The following is an 18,129-nucleotide window of genomic DNA, read 5'->3' as shown; positions in this document are numbered from 1 at the left end:
TCTGCCATGCTCTTGCTTCTTATGCAACTCTCTCACAAATGCATGTATCCCTCTTAGCGCTGTATGCACCCCTGTTCCTTCTTTTTGCACCTTTCTTGCCTGTTTCTACACCCTTCGTGCCTCTTTCTGCACCTCTGTTGCTTCTTTCTACACTTGCCTTGCCTCTTTCTCCACCCCTCGTGACCTCGTTCGGCACCTCTGTTGCTTCTTTCTGCACTTTTCATGCCTCTTTCTGCACCTGTCTTGCTTCTTTCTGTATCCCTTTTGCCTCTCTGTGCATCTTTCTTGCCTCTTTCTGCACCTCTCTTGGCTCTTTCTGTACCTTTGTTGCTTCTCTCTACACTTGTCTTGCCTCTTTCTGCACCCCTCTTGACCTCTTTCAGCACCTCTGTTGCTTCTCTCTACACTTGCCTTGCCTTTCTGCACCCTTCTTGACCTCTTTCAGCACCACTGTTGCTTCTTTCTGCACTTTTCATGCCTCTTTCTGTACCTCTCTTGCCTCTTTCTGCACCTCTGTTGGTTCTTTCTGTACTGCTCTCACTTCTTTATGTACTTCTGTTGCACATTTCTGCATCCCTTTTACCTCTTTCTGTACCCCTCTTCCCTCTATCTGCACCTATCTTGCCTCTGTCTGCACACCTGTTCCGTCTTTCTGACATCCCTTTTGCCTGTTTCTGCAACATCCCTTTTGCCTGTTTCTGCAACTCCCTTGCCTCTTTCTGCAGTTTACATACCTCCTTTTGCACCTAACTTGCCTCTTTCTGCAGTTCTCTTGTCATTTTCTGAACCTCTCTTGCCTCTTTCTGTACCTCACTTGCCCCTTTTTGCACTTCTCTTGCTTCTTTCTACACCCCTGTTGCTTCTTTCACCAATTCTCTTGCCTCTTTCTGTACTTCTCTTGTTTTTTTCTGCACCTCTGTTGCTTTCTTCTGCACTTCTCTTGCCTCTTCTGCACCCCTATTGCCTCTTACTGCACCCATCGTCCCTTTTCCTGCACATCTCTTGGTTCTTTCTGCACTGTTCTTGCCTCTTACAGCACCCCTTTTGCTTCTTTCTGCTCCTCTCTTTCTGCACTTCTGTTGCCTCTTGTTTTACCCCTCTTGCCTCTTTCTGCACTGCTCTTGCTTCTTTCTCCACCTGTTGTTTCCTTCTGTACTTCTCTAGTTTCTTTCTACAGCTCTCTTGTTTTTTTCTGCAACCCACTTGCTTCTTTCTGCACCCTTCTTCCCTCTTTGTGCACCTCTCTTGCCTGATTCTGCACCTTTCTTGCCTCTTTCTGTACCCGCTAGCCTCTTTACGCATCTCTTTTGCTTGTTTCTGCTCTTCTTTTGCTTCTTTCTGTAACCCTCTTGCCTCCTTCTGCACCTCTGTTGTTTCTTACTACACTGCTCATTCTTCTTTCTGCACCTCTCTTGTAAATTTCTGCAGTCCCTGGCCTCTTTCTGCACCAATCTTCTCTCTTTCTGCATCCCTGCTCCCTCTTTCTGCACCTCTGCTGCCTCTTTACGAGCTTCTCTTACCTCTTTCTGCACCTCTGTTGCTTCTTTCTGTACTTTTTTTGCTTTTGTCTGCACTTCTCTTCGCTCTTTCTGCATCCCGCTTACCTCTTTCTGCACCTCTGTTTGTTCTTTCTGCACTGCTATTGCTTCTATCTGCTACTCTCTTGCACATTTCTGTACCTCTCTCGCCTCTTTCTGCACCCCTTCTGGTTCTTTCTCTACCTCTCTTGCCTCTGTGTGCACCCCTATTCCCTCTTTGTACACCTCTTTTGCCTGTTTCTGCAACTCTCTTCCCTTTTTCTACACTTGTCTTGCCTTTTTCTTCACCTCTGTTGCTTCCTTCTGTACTTCACTTGCCTCTTTCTGCACCCGTCTTGCCTCTTTTTGTACCTCTTTTGCTTCTTTGTGCACTTCTTTTGCTTTGTTCTACACCTCTCTTGCTTTTTTCTGCACCCCTTGTGCTCTTAATGTACCCTTCTTCTCTCTTACCTGCATGCATCTTGGTTCTTTCTGCACTGCTCTTGCCTCTTTCTGCACCCCTTTTGCTGCACCTCTTTTGCTTCTTTCTATACTTCTCTTGCCTCTAGCTGCACCCTCTTGCCTCTCTCTGCACTGCTCTTGCTTCTTTCTGCATTTCTCTTGCTTCTTTCTACACCTCTCACGCTTTTTTCTGTACCCCACTTTGCCTCTTTCTTCACCCTTGTTCCTTCTTTGTGCACCTCTCTTGCCTCTTTCTGCACCTCTCTTGCCTCTTTCTGCACCCCTCTAGCCTCTTTCCACATCACTTTTGCTTGTTTATGCTCTTCTTTTGACTCTTTCTGTACCCCTCTTGCCTCCTTCTGCACCTCTGTTGTTTCTTACTGCTCTGCTCTTGCTTCTTTCTGCACCTCTCTTGTAAATTTGTACACCCCTCTTGCTTCTTTCTGCAGAAATATTATCTCTTTCTGCATGCCTGATCCCTCTTTCTGCTCCTCTTCTGCCTGTTTGTGCACCTCTACTGCCTCTTTCGGAACTTCTCTTGCCTCTTTTTGCACCTCTGTTGCTTTTTTCTGTTCTTCCCTTGCTTCTTTCTGCACCTATCTTGCTTCTTTCTGTACCACTCTTGCCTCTTTCTGCACACACAGGGCTACTTTTAAACTGACCTCAGGCTTAGCTGTGCACACATGCAAGTGAAGAAAAGGGCTGCTGGCTTCTAAACTGCCATGCCCTATTATATGCTAGGGATTTAGAGGTAGTTTTAATCCGCCTGCCCTATTATGTACTAGGGCCTTACCCGTAGTGTACCCTAGTTTATGTAGGTGTTTTCACTGTATTCTAAGTGTCTTTCAGCATAGCACTGGCTCCGGGCCTGGTAAGGCAGAGCTTTGGGTCAGTCAGAGTCAGTTACCACTAGTAACAGTCAGCAAAAAGTTGGGGGGGCCCAGGGCACTGGATCACTTTGTGTCATTGCCTCTTTCTGCACCTCTGTTGGTTCTTTCTGCCTATCACTTGCTTCTTTCTGCACCTTTCTTCCTCTTTCTGGACTTCTGTTGCCTCTTTCTGCATTTCTCTTGCTTCTTTCTGCACCTTTCTTCCTCGTTCTGCACATGTCCTACCTCTATAGGCATAGTTAGAAATTAGCATTTAAAAAACCTTAGAAATTCCCTGAAAAAAACATAGATTTCAGGGACGTTATAGTTAGAAATTTGCATTTAAAAAACTTTGAAATTCACTGAAAAAACCATAGGTTTCAGGGACATTATAGTTAGAAATTAGCATTTAAAAAACCTTAGAAATTCACTGAAAAAAACAGGTTTCAGGGACATTATAGTTAGTTGGACATTCCACTCGTACACAACCAGAGAAATTTGGCCGTTATAGTTAGTTGAGCTAACTATAGCTTGCGCCCCGCAATGCACTGTTGATGACGTCACATATTACATCATTCATGACGTGGTCAGTGGCATCACTGAGGACATCTGAAATGACATTCCTTTACAGTTTTAATTCTTTTTAAAACAGTCACAATGGAAGAGATAAAAATGAGAAGGAAAGACAATTCATGAGATTCTGCATTAAAAAAAGACTCTATACTGAGAATACAACATTTAGTATGGCATGCAATTCCATAGATTAGGCCAAATTCCAGCAATATAAAATGTAACTAAACTGAAAATTGCATCATTCTTGTACAGCCTCTAAAACTCATAGCAAAAGACACCCAATTGATGGACCGAATGCAGAACAAATCAAAACATTCACCCCCTGTCAAGAGATATGGGTAACTCCAGCATTCTTTTGCTCACCATGCCACCCATGTTTAGACCTGGCCATATGCAAAGATGCTTCTTTCTGGTCCATGGAGGACCTGGCATGGCAGTTTGGGCTGGACTGTTCCCACAAGGAACAGGGTCAAGACTGATTTGTATATGGCTGGGTCCAAACTGGTGAGCAAAAGAGTGATGGATTAAATCCAGATCCTTGTGATTGGGGGTGAATGTTTGTATTGTCAAGCATTCTGTTCATCAATTGTTTCTTTTGCATATGTCGCCCTAAGTGGGAAGGGTATCCCCAGACGTGTGTCCCGTGCTCACTACACCACTGGATTTAAGCTAGCTTGGCTGATGAAGGGTGATGCCCTGAAACTGGTCCCAGGATGCTTGTTTCCGTTCCAAGGAGGACCTGGTTTGGCAGTTTGGGCTGAACTGTTCCCACAAGGAACAGGATCAAGGCTGATTTGCATGTGGCTGGGTCCAAACTAGGGTGGCATGGTGAGTAAAAGAATGATGGATTAAATCCGGATTTTTGTGACTGGAGGTAAATGTTTGCATTGTCTAGCATTCCATTCCTCAATTGTTTCTTTTGCATCTAAAACTGATAGAGCTTTCTAATAGCCATTGACACTTTGATATAATTAGACGCCGCAGAACAAATAACAGGGGTTGGCAATGTGTGCAAATAATTAAAACAATCAATATATGTACATTGGCGAATCTTCAATAACAATGGGGCTAAAAATGTACTCCTCGCCTCTTTATATAAAGTGCACAATAGAATAAATTGCATAGTGCTCTGGCTGGCAGAATTGTCCCATAGGAAGGGCATGAGATCCACCCTGTTTGGCACAGCAATGAGAATAGAAAGTGTAAGGTACATAAACGAAAGCTAGTTAAAAGAAATCTGGCCTGAGCATTAGTGGTACAAGTTAAATTGTACTGCTGTAGCACAGGAAAGGAATATGAAGGACCCATCGCCTCCTGTTACAAATAGCACATGGCTCCCTTACAGTGGTGTGCCTCTTTGATAATGACTTTTGCATACGTGGGAATGCTTTCTGGATTGTAATAAAAGTGCCCCAGTCCTATCTCTAGAAATTCATCTCTCACAAATCAAAGAAATCAATGGAATCGTTAGGGCATTATCCAGACTAATACAATCTTTGACTACTTCCCTCGAGAACCTCAGTCCATCAGTCAGCCACATTTTTGCCCATAAGAGCAAAGGGGCACAATCTATACGGTCCTCTATAAACTCTAACCCCAATTCAGAAGCTAGTGGGGGCTCTAATCAGGATCATCAGTAGTCTTTTTATAAATGTATTTTCCAGAACTTCTAATTGACAACTTTTGTGGTGTCCCGGCATCCCTGCCCCATATGTTGCAACAGACAAACATTTAGCTATGTAAAGGGTAATTAACTCTCTCACCGGCTTGTGACCTAATTTGTATGCGAAGTGAAATAGCCCCTCCACAGCCCTGTTTGTGTGATGCACCCTTGCTGTGATAAGTGGTCCCCAGTTCATCTTATTATTAAATAAGTTCCCCAGATAAAGGAAATTATTCAGCTTTTCCAATCTTTTTCGCCTTACAGCAAAATTCCTGTTTTTTGTCGATTTGCGGCCACACACCATTATATAAAATGTTATAAAATTAACTTTTAAGTCAAGCAACAACATAAATTCAGTAAAAGCTTTAAGTGATTTTTGGAGGCTATTTGTTGTCAATGCCATTAGCACTGTGTTGTCTGCATATGATAATAGTGGGACAGGATTACTACCAATTCGAGGAAAATTATTCTCCTTGCCTAATAAATAAGCCTCTAACCTGTTGTGCAGATTAAAAAGAGAAAAGGGGCCAAAATGCTGCCTTGCTTAACACCTTCTGTGGACATGATTGGTTTGGTATTTTCACCATGGGAGCTATATCTTATAACAACTGAAATATTAGAATGTAACCTTCAAAGGAGGGATATCAGTGCTCCTTCTGCACCCATTTTTCACCTCATGTCCCACAATTTATCCTGATTAACAGTGTCAAAAGCACTGGACAAGTCCATGAAGGTCAGGTGAATAGAGCCCTTGCTAGCCTTCATGTACTTGTTAACAATTAGGTACAAGTTGAGACATTGCTCGGTATTGCCCAATCCCCTCCTAAAACCCTATTGTAAATTCAACATGATACCCGTATTGGACGCCCATTGCTCTATTCGGGCAAAGAGGACCCTCCCCAGGACTTTTGCTGTGACATCAATAAGAGAAATTGGTCTATAACACGCCAGGTCACTCCTGTTGCCTTTTTTTAAAACGAGGACCCCGAAAGCCTTCTTCCTGGTTGCTGGCACAAGACCAAGAACTGCTGTCTTAAAAACATTTGTCAATAGGGGTGCAAAACAGGTTAGGATTCTTTTTAAACAAATCAAGTGGAACCCCATCAGGACCAGGGGTTTTCAGACGAATTCCATGCGCTAACGCCTCCTCAACCTCAGACATTGTGATGGAAGAACTTAAGTGGGAGGCTGCAATTAGGTGTACAGGAAAATCCCCTGTGTTCTCCTTTAGCTGCTTGAACTGCGGGTTAAATATGGAAGTAAAATGGCCTTCCCAGGCATCCCCCAGGATCAATGAGCCCATCTCTGTTACTTCTTCAGTGAGGTTGGTTAATAATATTCCAAAAGCTTTTAGCGTCTTAGAGGAAGCTTGCTCTCTCCAAGTCTTCCCATGTCTGTCTCCTCAATTCTTCATTTCTTTTCCCAAAAGTAATTTTGTAAGTTTGACTTGCACTTTTAATTAAATGTTTTGTCTCTAGATATAGCATGAAGTGCCCTTTTAAGATTCTTTAGGGTATTTATGCATTCAGTATTAAACCACAGTGCCAGATAACATAATCAATTGGTACCAGGCTTATACAGGAGGCTTTTAAAGTTCCATATTTCACTGAAATTAGCAGCATGATCCTTCCTTTGGATCTTCCTGCTGAGGAGGGTATTGTGGGTACTGTAAAAGAACGATAACTATCTAGAACAATGTCATCTCTAGACCATTTTTCTTGGAGACAGATGATGTCAAACCCTTTGATATAATCTAGCCATACTTCGTTCGTAAGGTTAGGGAAGATTCCTGCGATGTTCCAGGAAATAACTTTAAAGGGAAGTGTAGTGAGTCCCTGATTTGATGGATCCTCAGCAGAGTTCTTTGGAATGGGCAATATATCATCAGCTAATAGCCTGAGCCCTTCAATTAAGGGCTCGTTTACAAGGATGTCATCAAAAAGTAAGATCCTGTCCTCCTGGTTGTCTGGACCCTTACTAATATTAATGAGTAGATATTGTGTTACACCAACTGAGTATTCGCTTCCTTTACTTCCAGACTCATCTTCATCAGAGTCACACCCTAGGTGATTGCAATGCTGTCCCAGTCCTCCTTTCATCTCAACCTGTCTACAATGAATGTGTAGTCAACCAATGTCAGTGAGGCCTGAGAGTGCCTCAAAACGGTTGTCGTGAATGAAAGTGGGAGGCTGTGTGTAAGGGTATGAATCTGATGGAGCGAGGTGGCAAAACAAACTTTTGTGTACCTCTCGTGAAATCTATGTTCCATAACGTTAACATTTATTAATAATGTGTTGTGGTGAAATAATCAACCATAGTATAAAAATGCACACAGATATACACGTGGGAATACTAATTTTGCCTACAGGAAGTAATATAATTAACTAATTTGTATTGTTATTGTGATATGAACTAATGCACGGCTTAAATATAAACAAACGCAGCATGGATGAGCTTATTGTACACGTTTTTGTGTTAGAAAATCGTTGGATATGTAAGTATGGAACGCATTTATGTGGCTCACCTCCTAGGTAATAATTAATGGGGAAACGTTAGTATGGTGGGAGGTAAACAGAAGGGCTTTAGTTCCATATTTAACATGAATTTGTGTTTGTTTCTATGCTAGTTCTAAAAGTGGGCTCTGAGGCCTAGTGAAAACATGGATGCTCTGGTGAACTGCTAGCAAATGCTGGACTGCGCAGGCGCGCCCAAAGCCTGCAAGTGAGAGTGAACTGCCTGTGCTCGGATGGAAGTTCAAGGCTACAATGCCCTGGAAATCAGGATGATTGCCAAACATGGACATTCGAGTGTTCTGAATGTGAGAAAAAGTGATGAAGTGACAAGTCGAGGATGTGACTAGGCCAGAGACTGTTTAAAACAAAGCCTCTTTATTAATTTGCTGATTCACCATGAACACAATGCTGTAATGATGAGGAAATGCTCATCTACCCCAAATTTGTCCAATCAGAACCCGAGTTGGCGATGTTAGATACTTTTTAGATAGATTAAGTTAGGAAATTAGTGTATAAAAACCCCTGATTTTGCTTAGAGGGAGTCGCTCCTTTCGATCTCATCTCGAAGTGCTGTCGGATTGCAGATCGATTTCCTGGATGTAAGAATCTTTGTTCTATTTCTTGTTTTCTTTGCAGGACTGAAGGATTAGATGAGGGTGTTAGTTAGGGATGTTAGGAGAGAATGAATTTGGAACTAGCTGTTCTTTGCTAAACTTTACTTAATTCTGAATAAAATGTCTATTTCCGAGCTCTAAAATAAAATGATCATTCTGAAATAAAGTTTAAGATTTTTACTGAATAAAAAATTAATTAAATGCCTTAATGTCAGACATACTAAAAGTTTGCTTTATTAAAAATTAGGAAAATGGAAGATTAAAAGCTGGTCTTGTAATTTTTCCTACGCCTATTTTCCTTTCTAGCAGATCTACTGCCACTATGGTGGTGTGTCTGAATAAAATGCATGTTTGTTAAGACCATGGTAAATCGTTTGAACTATAGGTATAAATAAGAACTAGTTAAATAGGTTTAGACACTCCACCAATGTTACATCATTACTCCTTTGTGTTTCACCAATCCCTGAAGTCGAGTTAAATGAACAGAGAAAGTGTGCAGTGTTATGGGCCCCACTGGTGAATGAATGCGTGTTCGGAGGTTTCAGGGAAATGGCGATGCTGATTTAGAAATTATTTTTGGAGTCCCGCTGTAGCAGTTATTTCTTGGTAGCCGAGTGGTGGTTGCTAAGAAAATTAGCTAGGGTTATGTATAACGTACTATATAGAATTTAATGTACAGAATTATGACTAACATCTGTTGAGTTTGTATTACGTTATATGTAGTCCTGAAAAGGCTTCCAAGTGTTGCGTGAAGCTAGTGCCTCTGTCTGCAGGCAGAGGAAGTGTGGCAAGTAAAGTCGCACAGTGCATTGGTCTATTAAAAAAAAAGTAGTATTGTCATATACTGCGGTGCTATTGTCATATATCACTGTTTAGGGACATTAGGTATGAAAGGATAAATGTATAGTGAGGACAGTCTATAAAATCTTAGCCTTCAAGTATAGGGATCATTGCGCATCCTGACTAAAACTTATTGTTGGGAGAGTAGTAGGACTTAACCCGAGCTTCATAGAAGGGTAAAGAAGTTGTGCCTACTTTACTAACAAAAGAGGAATTCTGTGGTGGCTAGAGGTAAGCGCTGCCTACTGGAGATACAGAGTTCATGTGTATATGAGTAGGGATTTCTGTATGAACGAGTGTAAATGGAATTGCAATATGCGTTCTGGTGAAAGTCTGGGATTGTCTCTAAGGAGGTGAAAAAGATCTCTGTATGTGCTTTCCTGGAGAAACGAGTTTGTTATTGCCTGATAGAAGGGTAAGGTAGAGGGTAGTGCTATTTTATCTGCGAGTCTAAAATTCTGTGGAGATAAGCGTTGTCTACTCCATATACAGAATATTTGAGTGATTGAGAAAATTCTATCACTTTATTAGCGAAACAGGCAGATGGTATTGTTTTCTGTAGGTTACTAACTGATTTTGTAAAATATCTTGTAAATACAGCTTCTTGAAAAATCCTTGTAAAGGAGGGGTCAGTTGGCGCTGCAGAAGCTAGAGCGCTGGTGACGTCAAAAGTGTCGCGCTGGGATTGGTCCTCGTGACCAAGACAGAGTAGGAGCTGATAGGTTCATCACGGAAAAGCAGCAAAGTGATTGGTTAAGCACTAAATAGACATATCTTTTTCTAATTGGTACGCTAGTGTAAAACGTGCTGTGATAGGTTGGTGTTACGGAACAGCAAACAGGGAAGTGCGCGATCTTTTGAAAAACAGAGAACTACCGAAAAAATTTCTTACTATTATGAAGAAGAAAAGAAGAAACCTTCATGGTTTAAGAAATTAAAGAATGTATTTGCAAAAGATAAGGAAATTGTGACAAGAGAGGGAAAAATGCTTCCTCCACCAAAAACGCCTTCTTCTTACATGTTGTCAAAATATGGTTAAAAATGAGAATGCAGTGTTGAACCAAACGGCACTGTGCCCTTCGTGGCACTCCTGTAGAGATGTTGTCTCTCTCTTGTATTCAATGTTAACACGTAATGAATCACTATCTGTTGTAATTCATCAAGTAGTTTGTTCAATGAAATTCAATCCAGATTTAATTCATCAGGATATGATCCAAATCAAAAAATCATTTGTTCAATGATGCATCTTTAGTAAATCATCCGATTGTCAAAGTGCGTCCCAATGCATTTCGGGACATGTGCCCATTCATCAGGGGACTCGTACACAATCTGTGAATAATCAAATGTATTACAATCAGGAGTGGGAACTCCATCTTAAAACAGCATAAACATTGTAAAATGGTGTGACTTTCGTGATTCTAAGTCAAAGGTGAAATCAAGAAACCATGGAAAATGAATGCTAAATGGCTGGTAACTGATCATGGGTGAAACCTGGAGTGCGCGTTAAAAAATGGGAGCTCGGTTGTGCACGGGTGGATATGTGAGTAGGTCTCATGCTAGAGAGCTTTGGTCAAAATGTTATGTCGCCGGTATTCATTCCGAAAGGTCGGACTCTAAGTTACATGCTCGATAGTGCACGGGTGAAAAATGTCACAAGCCGGGTGATGTTATATCACCGCTATTAAAAGTAAACAATAGGTTCTTATGGAAAACCATTTGAAAGGACGGTGAAAGGGCGGTGAACCGCCAAGTGGTTGGTATTACCGGGGAAAGATGCAGGTCGCAAGAATTTGTGCTGACGTCTTCGGTGTGTGTGTGTGAACTCGCCGTGCTGCAATTAAACTGGTTCCCGAAGGGTAAATGAAAAGAGGAATGTCGGGATGTCCGCCATGTTGGAATAGGTGATGTACCACATTGACATTATTCGTTAAAATATGGTTACCATACGTGCGTTTGGTTAGAGAATTGGGCAAGGTATACCAAGGATGATGCTGTGTTAGCTTTTCCCAAAGGCGGATCTTTTGATTTGTCAGTTTTGAGACATTTGAGAGACAAAATTATGAAGCTTGAGCCGAGACCTAGACCGACCCAATTTGAGGCATTGGTTGAATGAGAAGATGAAATGCATGAATTGGAAAGTGAGTGGTTGAGCAGGTGTATCAGGCCAAGAGGTAAAAGTCGGAATATATGGGGAGAAACACATGAGAGTAGGATGCGTAGATGGAGAGACGGTAACATATGTGATGGCATGTATCCAGTTAGATTAATAGATGAATATGAGGGTCGGAAATGCACAGAAAAGAAAAAGAATGTGGAGAAAGGGAACCAAAGTTATGGTGAAAGTGAACCAAAAGATGCTGTATTAGAAGAAATATTAAATAGGAGACCACCACCATATCAACCAGGTTCTTTATGGACTACTCCGAATGCTCCAATAGCAGATGAAAGAATTAGTGAGACTCTGAGACAGCCATCACATTTTCGAGAGTTCCCTGAAAGAGTAGAAACAAGATATATTCTAAATACACCAATTGGTGGAGCCAGAATTATGGGTGCTCCTGTACAAATGAATGACTAACACAAAACTGTACTAAGTGCCGAAAAACGAAATGATGTGCAACCAGATATTTCTGATTATGAACGTTCTGCACATGAACTGATCCAGAACCTTACCAAAAACATGGAAGCAGTAACTGTCCCAGTAACAATAGGACCTGTAATTCCAGTATTCGAAAATCAAAGAATAAAAGAGCCAAGCTTGACAATTCCATTGCAACAGAGTTTACAGAAAGTAAAAGAGAATATTTATCCTGATTTGTCAGAAATAAGGCAGAATATCAATGTGACTCCACCTGAATTGACTGTTAATCAAAGTTCATCATATAGATACCCGACTGGAGCAGAATCTGACTTTGGAACACCAGAGAAAAGTGTAGATAAAATAGATTTAACACAAACCCCTGTAGGACCATCAGATAGAGAGTTGAGTGATTGGATTAAAACTTTAAAATTAAAAGAGAATGAATCAAAAGTGCTGGATGTGGCAAAACTAAAAGTAGATATGGAAGAATTAATTATTGGAACTATTGGAACAGACAGACTAAAAATGTACCAGGATGATGAACTTATGTTTATGTGTAAAAGCATAACATGGAAGGCCCAAACGGTGTATGATCAGTTGGAAGAATTAGCAAGTGAATTAGGAGTGGAATTTTCAAAACTTTAATCATTGCAGAAATCATATAGAGTGGACTTTGCAGAAAAAGACATTGAGAACATGAATACTGCTAGGAGGTTAGCACAAATAAAAGAATTGATTGTGCTGCTGCCAAAATGGGGAGATGTGTGTAAATGGAGGATTAAGTGGGCAAAGAAAAAAGAAGAAAATAGTGATAAATCCACATTAGCTTTTCCAATCAGGGAAAAAGAGGCAGTGATAACTGAGTTCCCCATGAGAGAGATACCTGGAGGAGGATATGTACATGTTCCTTGGAGTAGACAAGACATATTGTCATTTACAAATGATTTCCCTAGGTTGAGAGAGAAACCAGTGGAATGGTATCGACAGGTAGACAGATTTGTAAAAGTGTCAAAAGTCTTATGGATTGATTTGGATGGATTGTTTGACATAGTGGTGCCAGCAGATTTATGGACAGAATGTAAAATAGCTGTGGACTGGCCAAGGGAAGAGTTTCCTAGAGACAAAGTAACAGGACCTCAATCACCAGATGTAATGCGAAAGGACAAACAAGTGATAGTATGGCTGAAAAAAAAGGTTCCCCAAAAGAAACTGATTGGGTAAAAATAGACAGGACCACACAAGAATGGAAATAATCTGTACATTCATTCTATGAAAGATTGCTGTTAGTTAAAGAAGAAGTATGGGATTTCCCTTGAAAATATATAGGATTGATGAAAGGTGTTGATACGGTAAAAGTCAAAATCAAGGAAGGTGCAAGTTACCCAAATATTCCTCAGTATAAAATGACTGCAGAAGTAATTGAGGGAATAATTCCAGTGATTGACAAAATGATTGAGCAGGGAATACTGAGAGAAATAGAAAGCAGTCCTTGTAATTCACCAATCATGGGATTGAAAAAGCCCAACGGAACATTTAGAATTGTACAGGACCTTAGAAAGGTTAATAAGATTGTTGTCCCATGTTGCCCAATCGTCCCGAATCCAGCAGTGATTTTGTACCAAATTCCACATGATGCAGAATGATACACTGTGATTGACCTGTGCAAAGCGTTCGTTACTGTTCCATTGCACCCAGAAAGCCAACCGATTTTTGCGTTCCGATTCCAGAATCGTATTCTAGCATGGTGTAGAATTCCACAAGGGTACACTGAGAGTCCATAGATTTTTAATCAGCTGCTAAAGAAATCATTAGAAAGTTTGAACATGCCAGGTGAGTCTGTGTTAGTACAATACATTGATGACCTTTTGGTTGTATCGAAAACAAAAGGATGCCTGTGTAACTGACTCTGTAGCATTGTTGAAGGATTTGGCAGAGGAGGGACATAAAGTGTCTCCATCAAAATTGCAGTTTTGTCAGAATGAAGTACAATATTTAGGCCATAAGATTGCTAAAGGAATCAGACAAGTCACAATAGAAAGAATCAAAATGATACAAGGAATGCAGCCACCTAAAAATCAAAGACAGGTAAGAATGTTCTTGGGAATGGTAGGTTATTGTAGACAGTGGATTAGTGGATTTTCATTGATTGCCAAACCATTACAGAGATTGACAAGAGCAGACATCAGAGACCCCATTGTTTTGACTAAAACAGAAATGGAAGCCTTTGAACAGCTGAAAACGAAAATGTGTGAAGCACCAGCTTTAGGAATGCCTGATTATGAGAAAGAATTTGAACTGTACTGCAGTGAGCGAGAAGGATGTGCATTGTCAGTGTAGGTTCAGAGACATGGAAAACTGAGAAAACCAATTGCGTATTTCTCCGCTGTTTTGGGCCCTATTGCAAAAGCTTTGCCAGGTTGCCTGAAAGCAGTAGCAGCTACCAGTGTAAGCTTGGAGCAAAGTGAAGGAATAGTGATGGGATTCCCTGTGAGGGTGTATGTACCTCATTCTGTGGAGATTCTCCTCACTAGAGCCAAAACACAGTATATGACCAATAGCAGAATGACCCAATATGAGAAAACTATTTGGGGAGCTGAAAATGTAACAATTACCAGGTGTGTAAATGTTAATCCTTCTACATTGCTACCTGACACCATTGAGGCAGAAGTGAAAGGTGAACTTGATCACAAATGTTTGGATGTTCTGGAATACTGCACAAAATCCAGACCAGATATCAGAGATGAACCTTTGCCTGAATCAGATTTTGTGATGTTTGAGGATGGATCATGCCTGAGAACGGAGAGTGGTATTTTAAGTGCTGCTTATGCCGTTTGTACTGTGGCAGAAGTGTTGGAAGCATCTTGTCTGAAAGGAATTCGTTCTGCTCAAGTAGCGGAGCTGATTGCTTTGATACAAGCATGTGAATTGGGAAAAGAGGTGAAAGTAACCATAGTGACTGATGGACAGCCTTGGTCTCAAAGAGGTTATTTGACTTCTGCAGGAACACCTATCCGGAATGCCGAATTTGTGAAAACACTAATAGATGTGATTCATCTACCTGAAAAATTAGCAGTTGTAAAATGTTCAGCCCATAAAAAGAGTGAGGATTACATTACCAGAGGAAATAATTATGTGGATGCGATTGCAAAGCATTGTGTGAAAAATCAAATTTCAATCAATCGAGAAAAGCTTAAAGAACCTGTTCCGACTTCCGAGTCCTTTAATGCTAACCACTGTAGTTGAGACATGGCATGAAGTGAAACAAATGCACGAAGAAGCAGAAGAAAAAGATAGTTGGCTAAAAGCAGGATGCAGACAGAGAGAAGAAGATGACATTTGGGTTTACAAAGATGAAAGACCAGTAATGCCCGATAGCATGATCTCAGACATGGCCCGAATGTACCATGGTCAGGCCCACATTGGTAGAGAGGCCATGATTCGTCTCTTTAGACAGACCTGGTACAATCCCAAGTTCAGGATGATTGCTGAAAGCTTGTGCCAAAGATGCTTGGTTTGTCAGCAATTCAATCCAAACAGGAGAACTGTTGTAAGTTTGGGAACCATAGGACGGGAGGGTGGTCCATTTACTAGGGTTCAGATGGATTTTGTGGAGTTGCCCCCATGCAATAGGCTTAGGTATATTCTTGTAATAATCTGTTTGTTCTCCCGATGGGTGGAAGCTTTCCCCACGAGGAGGAACGATGGATTGACTGTTGCTAAACTGTTTCTACGTGAGATAATACCACGTTTCGGTTTCCCAGTGACAATTGAGTCAGATAGCGGACCTCATTTTCAAAACGAGCTCATGCTAGTGATCTGTGAAGCTCTGGACATTCGCCAGAAGTTGCATTGTGCCTACAGACCTGAGGCTTCAGGGGTAGTAGAGCAGGTGAATGGGACAATTAAAAATAGAATTGCAAAAATGTGTTTGGCAACAGGACTTAAGTGGCCAGAAGCTTTACCGCTTGTCCTAATTACATTAAGAAGTATTCCTGACAAGAAAACTGGACTAAGTCCACATGGTGATTTTAATGGGCAGGGTGATGAGGCAAGCCTATGTACCTGTTGATAAGTTATTGACAATTTTTGGTGACATCATACTGGATTACTGCAAAAATCTGTCTGATGTGGTAACTTCATTGCTCCACCAGGTGGGAACTGAGTCAAATTCCAAAGAGAAAAATCCAGTTCATGATCTAGTCCCTGGAGACTGGGTTCCAGTAAAAGTGCATCGCAGGAGAAATTGCTTGGTACCTCGGTGGCAGATACCACGTCAGGTGATCTTGGTCAGTACTACTGCAGTCAAGTGTGCTGGACTGAAGAGGTGGGAGCATGCGAGCCACACCATTCGTGTGCCTGCACCTGAATACCCGTACGACGGTGAAAGTACAACTGACTCTGAAGCTGAACCAGAAAAAACTCCAGATACTGAAGATCGACAGGAACGTCGACATCTGGAAGTATCAGAAGCCAGTTCTGCGTCTGAAGGTGAAGGTGAAAGGGAGGTAGTGGAGATACCAGATTCTGAAGATCAATCTGAAGATCGAGAATTGGTAAAGACAGACACCAGTAGAGACGCAAAGGGAAGTGAAGACAAAGTTATTGAAGAGGAGAAAACTGAAGAACAATCTGAAAACTCTGAAAGCAGGAACGGAAATCCTGAGACTGGGGAAGAGCAGGTAAGATGAGATTCCAAGTACCAGCTATGCAGGTGTTCCTAACAGAGTAACAGAAAAGAAAGTTGAACCTGATGAAGACAAAGACATTGTGAAAATTATAATCAATGATACAGTCGAGGATACTGAAAGTCAAACTGATGACAGTGCAGATGAAACTGCATTAAGAAGAAGTCCAAGTAAAAGAGCTTGGAGAGTGGTGCATAACACAGTGGAGCCAACGAATTTAAAAAGACTCTAAAGGAGATAATTGGCCTAAAGAAACTGATGGATTGAGATTTAAACTAGTGAACAAAACCAAAGAGCCAGAAAATCAAGTGAATGAGATCACTAGCCAGAAAGAAACACTAGGAAAGAAAATAGAAATTATTCAAAGGCCAAAAAAAGTAAGACGACCAAACTAGAAGTATAAATCACCCGAGTGGGCATACATTGTATTGCCACCCATTGTTAATAGCAGTGAAGAAAACCTGTAATACCCAAAGATGATTGGGAAAAGTGAGTAAAGAAGTCAATTTAGAGAAAAGAGATAGTTGCTCAAAGTATATGATAATAAAGAAAAATTCTGAAGTCCTGTGAGACGGATGCGCCCGTCCGCACCTGGACCGCGCCCAGGGCCAGGACCCCTGGACCCCGCAGACACCAGCCCACCCGCCGGACGTACACCGCCGCCACCCTCAACGCGCTCAACACCGGCCGAATCCCAGGATGCTACCGAGCCACCCCGAGACGCACCCACGGACCCTTCAGCTGCCACGCCTGCAAGTTCACCTGCATCCGGACCTGCCCCACACCAGCACCCGCCAAGCCGAACACCAGCAGCAACCACCTCAAGTGCATCCTGCTCAACACCCGCTCCGTCCACAGACACGCCATCGAACTCTGGAACCTCCTCGACACCACAGCCCCTGACGTTGCCTTCCTCACGGAAACCTGGATGAACGACTCTTCAGCGCCCGACATCGCCATCGCCATCCCAGAGGGCTACAAGATCACCCGGAGGGACCGCACCGCCAACCAGATGGGAGGAGGCATCGCCATCATCCACAGGGACACCATCCGCATCACGACCAACACCGACGACACCCTGACCACCGCCGAACACCTGCACTTCCACATCCACACCGACCCGAAGACCACCCTCAGAGGCACCCTGATCTACCGACCCCCGGGACCACGCACACAATTCAGCGAGGACATCGCCGACTTCATCAGCCCGCATGCCCTCCTCTCCGCCGACTACATCCTCCTGGGGGACCTCAACTTCCACCTGGAGAACAACAGCGACCGCAACACCATCACCCTGCTCGACAACCTCGCCAACCTTGGACTCAAGCAGCTGGTGTCCACCCCCACCCACCTCGCCGGACACACACTCAACGCCGTCTTCTCATCCAGCAAAGACATCGCCTTCAGCCACGCCACAGGACTCCACTGGACGGACCACAGCTGCGTCCACTTCACCTTCAGAAGAACGACGATCCACCACCACCAGCAACAGGTTGCCCGAAGAAGCTGGAACAAGATCACAGCCGACCAGCTCGCCGCTTCCCTGAGCAAGCACCCTCCCGCCAGCTCAGCGAACCCCAGCCAGGCCGCCGACAACCTCACAAAGTGGATCAGCAACTGCGCGGACGAACTCGCCCCTCTGAGGACCCAGCAGCCCCGGCAGCAAGAAAGCCCTATGGTTCACCGACGAACTCAAGAGCTCCAAGAAGAACTGCCGAGCCCTCGAGAAAGTCTGGAGAAGGGAACCTACACCGGACAACATGACCACCCTCAAGCTTGCCACCCGGAAGCACCACCAACTGATCCGCGCCA

General features: G+C 42.6%; 1 protein-coding gene and 1 pseudogene across 1 annotated transcript in view; one reads left to right on the top strand and one right to left on the bottom strand.

Moving 5' to 3' along the window:
• LOC147676821 (uncharacterized) overlaps nucleotides 1-18,129 on the bottom strand; it is a 318,542-nt gene that overhangs the window by 200,445 nt on the left and 99,968 nt on the right. The gene's annotated exons all lie outside the window — the stretch shown is intronic.
• Nucleotides 11,732-12,853, top strand: LOC147676822 (uncharacterized; annotated as a pseudogene).

Source organism: Lissotriton vulgaris, chromosome 12 (genome assembly GCF_964263255.1).
Source record: "Lissotriton vulgaris chromosome 12, aLisVul1.2, whole genome shotgun sequence".
Taxonomy (NCBI): Eukaryota; Metazoa; Chordata; class Amphibia; order Caudata; family Salamandridae; genus Lissotriton; species Lissotriton vulgaris.
Note: the sequence above shows the minus strand (reverse complement) of the source record. Positions and strands in the feature narration are given on the sequence as shown.